Below are 5,494 nucleotides of genomic sequence, written 5' to 3' on the forward strand. Positions count from 1 at the left end.
AGAAAACAGTGTCCAAGATTACAGAATGTTTAAAAAAAAAACAATTGTAAAGGTACTTATGCGAAAGATCACCGCAAAAAAAACTAAAGTTTATACAGTTGTATTTTCTGTGGAATACTATTAGTTTCTTCATTTTCTTTCAAGTATTTTGTCAAATACAGACATTCAATTTCTAACTCTTTCTCGTTAACATCTTCATAGCAGCAAATTCTTTGCAACTTTGTCTCGGGATTTGGAGTTTTCAAGCGAAAAACAATGTCAACAATAATTAACCAATGTCCTTGTACAAACTCAATCGCTGTTTTAGATGCACGCATGGGGTATCACTTATGGGAAGTAAGGTATTTATACTTTAATATCTCTTCCCAACTCAGTTGGACTATCAGTGCAGAGTCATCAAAAAATGTCTGGCGCGAACTTCTAAGTCTTATTCTTTGAGACAAGTCCTTGTAGTCAGATTTTGTATTTTTCTCTTTGGAGAGCGATACGAAGTAATAAAATTTGAGAATATATAAATATTTGAAGAATCACCTACATTTAGGTATGCTCGCGTTTATAGCATGCAAAAGCGATTATGCAAGAAAATATTCTAACAACAATTATTGATTAATTTTCTTAAAATAATTATCGGCTTTTGGTTGGCGGGTGGATCTGACAGGAACTATATAGGGGGCCNGTTGGCGGATTGATCTGGCAGGAACTATATAAGGAGTCTCCGTTGAAAGTGGGGCCCTGGGCACTTGCTCAGAGTGTCTAATGGAAAAGAGGGGCCTGCCAGGAGGTAGTGCCACCAACACTTAGGGTTTCTTACCTATTATGCTCTTAAGATCATCGATCCCCGTCCACGCGCTAAATTTCTTGATGAATCAGTGATTATTTGTACATAATTTAACATGGGTCATTCACTGGTTCGAAAAGTTTCTTTGATTTAGTGAAAAACTGACGAAATTTACTAATGTGGCGGAAAAATGTATATTTTTTGTAAATATTATTTCCTAAAGCATTATTTTTCATTTAAATTTATTTCACTTCAAATATTATTTCAATTGTTTTCAATTTCTTATCTAGTGCATACCTTGGTTTCCTTTCAATCTAAACTCTATTGTTCTCTCAATCACTTTTACCTAGAAATCCAACTTCAGCCCTATCTGCATGCTAATATCTGGTTTTACCCTTAATTGCGTTCTATTAAATTCTATTCTGTTTAATTCTACGTATTTCTATAAACCAGTGTCTTCACCCTCACTCTCACTACTTTTCCTTCTAGAACATTTTATCAAATTTACTAACAATCCTGTCTTATAAATACTCCAAAGAATTCATATTTTTACACAGTCTCCAGTCTAAAGTCACTTTGTTTTCATATGTGTGTTTCATTCTCCTTGTGCCTTTTTGCTACTTGTGTTTTTGTTTTTTCTTGTTGTATATAAATTGTTAATTGTTTTTGTTAGTGTTTCCTTAGTTAGTATTTTAAATAATATTAACATTAAAAGACGCTAAACTAACTAGATCAAAACTTTGTCTTTTTCGATGACTTCGTGAAGTTACATAATCTTCAGAATAACCAGAGCTACCAAACTTGCGTTAATTACTGCTTGTATATACATAATTATTTCTGCTGACTGTTTTGTTACTGCAGAATGTCAGTATACGCTTATTATGCAAGTAAATGAACTCGATATCTGTTTTATGAATTTCGAAAGAATTGCAACGTTATAATTATGAAATCAAAATGTTTTAAACTCTAAAATGGTTTTTGAGTTTCCTTTAAACTCCACTGCGTCACAATACGTGACACTGTTCTTTAGGCGTTGATGATGTTTATTTTGTAGCGCGAAACTTTGTGCCTTAAGAATTGGGCGGCTAGGCGGGCGACTACACAATTGACGAAGAGTTGGTTAGGATGTAGGGTCCTTGACTAGTTTTGGAGGGTGCAAAGGTTTTTCGAGAAGATCATTTGGAACATTTGGTGTCAAAAGCAGTTGGAGCAGTATGGGGAGGAGGTACAGGATAAAAAGGGATAGTTGCCGTCGCATGGTGGATGCTTTCAGAAGCAGAACGAGATATTGTGGCAAAAATTTCCCACAATGGAGGGGCTTAGGGCACTGGGAAGGTTCGCATCGATAAAGCTTAGAGGACATACTAAATCCCTTTGAGAGCATATTGTAATCAATGGATTTACGGCAGTTGGAAATGACCCTGAAGAGGAAAGTATCTTGACGGGACTGCCTGTGGACTTGATGATCCAAGAGTTTTTGGCGTTTATCTTTTGTTCTATAAGGGTGGTTAGGTGTGGATGATAGGAGATTTGAAGATTATTCGGTTAGATGAGATTTCATTTTTTCTGATAAAAGGACTTGAAGAAGTGATAGTTTTTTTCATGTTTCAGCTTCGCTTCTTTTCCTTATTGTATGTATATTATGTATATTCAACAATGTGTATACTCTTCAGGAAATACTCACAACGTTTCCTACTACACAAGCAGGAAAAATGTAATCTTAAGCTTTTTCAAAGAAAGTCACACTTTGTTGTAGAACTGATATTGTTTAAGCAACTGTATAAAATTTCGAAAAAGATTTCGGCACGGATCCTTTTGACGACTGAGGGTAGTGAAATATTCACAAACAAAAATTGTGTCCTTTTTTCCTTTTCTTGATTGAATTTCAACCCCATTCCAAGGAAAATTGTGAGCCATTTTTTATGTCAAAGTGATCTCCATGTACCTATTTCTTTTGTACTTGTTTTGTTGCAATATATACTTCGAGTCAAGTACTACAATGAAAGAATGACTCTAAAGGGACTAAAATTGTATTTAATGGTAATAATGTACTGAATATCACTTGCAAATTGCTTCAGTTTCTGAAAAAATATCAATAGTTTTTATATTGTCTTCGTTAGTACAAGTAATAATTCAAATGTTATTCACTGGGTAAGTATAGCTGAATAACGATTACGATTTCAATTACTATTTTTAGTAAATTAGTAAAAAATTACATTGATACCGAATTTAGTTATCCAGTCTGGGATGTTGAGGCAACATATCTTAATTTAACAATTAGTGAAAAAGAAAAAGATTTTTTTGCGAAATATTTCCTCTGCGATTCATTTTTTAGATGTTTTTTATTCTTTGTATTCCTCATATAATTATCAAAAAATGGCGTTGATTACAAGTCGCTAAACTAGTGTTGTCAAAAGAATCGTTATGAAATCGGTCTAAATCGATTTTTTTTTAAAATTGCTCTAAACCCAACAATCGAATGGAAGAACCGCAAGATGGTGCACTCATTCTTAATTCGAGGAACATATCAATAGGTGTTACATTACAAGTCAACATTAAGTAGTTCAAGAAAAAATTACGAAAGATCATAACAGCATAAAATGGTCGAAATGATTTAGCAGTAACTATTTAATTAACCTAATGATTTAATATCTAATCTCAAAGGTTCTTCTGCCGATAATTTTGAAAATGAGGAAAAAAATGAAGGAATGAAATGTTCTTTTTAAAAATTTATTCAGTATTTTATTTTTAAATGTATTTCAACTTTCAAAATTCGCATTTCCTTTTATATGAAATGGTAGTCGTTCATTAAGATTACCCACTAAAAGCGTTGAAAGCCTACGTAAAGGTCGCTGCATTTGACAAAAAGGAAACTTTCGCCATATCTAAAGGAAACTTAATGTAATATTCTCTTTCTTGTCCCGAAGGAATCTAAAAATATGCCAGCAAAAAGCACTTTCTTATACTTGTCAAATAAATCGCGTACAATAAATTTTAAAAATATACGGGATGTCTTAAAAGATAGCATCAGACAGAAACACTGAAAGACCTTACACACCACACTAAACGCTCTTATTTTTTTATTGTTTTAAATATGTGATGGCTTTTATTTTTACACCTCTCTACTGGATAAGATAAATACTAACTAAACTGAAAACTATAAAGTTCTTAAACCTACTCTGAATTTTGAATAGGAAGAGAAAAAAAGTTAATCTAAATACAAAAGCAACAATTTCTTAATTTAATCGAAACAGCAGAAAAACTTGTTCTGAAAAACAGTTAAATTATATCTCTCTTTTCGTTTAGTTGATTACTTCTTAATCTGTTACACAGTGGAACACTGATTCTGCGACATGGGATTTATTAGTCAACTTTAAATAACTTTGGTCTGCTAAATACGAAAATAATAAAATTTTTGTTGAATTGACTCTATTTTTTTGAGATAAAGGCAAACCATTTATACTGGAAATTAAATTTAAAAAAAAAGTATTTTTTAAAACGATTATTTTAAAATTATCAAATGACTTCAAACTAACAAAGTGCTGTAAATGATACAAAATGTAAATAAAATAAAAAACAAAATCATTTCAATAAGAGTGAAGAAAAACATTTTGAATTTAATGTTTTATGTGTTTTTTTTGGTTCGAGCAGTCTGCAAGTTCCAGCAGTAGTCTGTCATCATATGGCGATCCCAACGACGTTGACATCTTTTCGTGATATTCTCAATTTTCTGATGGAACCGTTCCCCTTATTCTTCGCTATAATCACAGAAATCGTCTAATAAGGAAGTAATTCCTTTGCAGTGTTGGTGGCTTAGCAGATTATAAATACTTGTGGGAATACTAGGTATATCAATGTAACAATTAAAAAACTATAAGAGATTCACTAGCATAGTAAAATCGCGATACTATGCAACCAAGTAGATGAAAGACATTTACATACGCAAATGTAATTTTCTAACCACCTATTCTCATAAGAACCATGTAAATAGATTTTGTATAAATAGAATATTTGAATAAATCAATCAAACACAGGGCTCACTCTTCATTGGGTGCTGCAATAGTGTCAACCATCGGATGCTGAATAGTGTCAATTCGATATAGATGCAGAAATGTGCCCAACGATGTTAAAAAACCTGTTCGTATCAGAACCACAATTAAACGATTACATACATCAGGGTAAACCCAAGGGAACCTGCATCGGTTCGGTGTCGTCTTACTTGCGAACGTTTCAGATGCGAACAAACACATTTTGATGTTATTTGCAAACACTCGTATTAAGATCCAGGTGCTTTTAATAATTATAGGTCCATTTGCGAACAACTACATTTTATTTATTTCGGTTGAATCTATTTAAAAGAAATGGAATGATGTTCCGATAGACAACAATAGTAACAATCATAATAATTAGGTAGGTATTTATTTTTAATTATCTACTATAATGAACTAGGTAATAATAAATTATCAACCAATAACATAATAAGAGGTGGTAGTAACCCTATTTACAGTTAGGTTTTTCAAAATATATAACATTAATCCTTGCGATTTTAAGAAGTGAAGTCAAGATTTGTTACCTTAACGGCTTAACGTTACATTTTTCGAAAATGGAAATTATCGAAACAGCAAAAGGAAAGCCTTCCTTGGTCTACGATGGTTATCAATATCGAAAGTGTCGTGAAAACAGCAAAGGTGTTATCACTTGGTTATGTATTCAAGA

The sequence above is a fragment of the Agrilus planipennis genome, unplaced genomic scaffold, assembly GCF_000699045.2.
Source record: "Agrilus planipennis isolate EAB-ADULT unplaced genomic scaffold, Apla_2.0 scaffold27, whole genome shotgun sequence".
NCBI classification, from domain to species: domain Eukaryota; kingdom Metazoa; phylum Arthropoda; class Insecta; order Coleoptera; family Buprestidae; genus Agrilus; species Agrilus planipennis.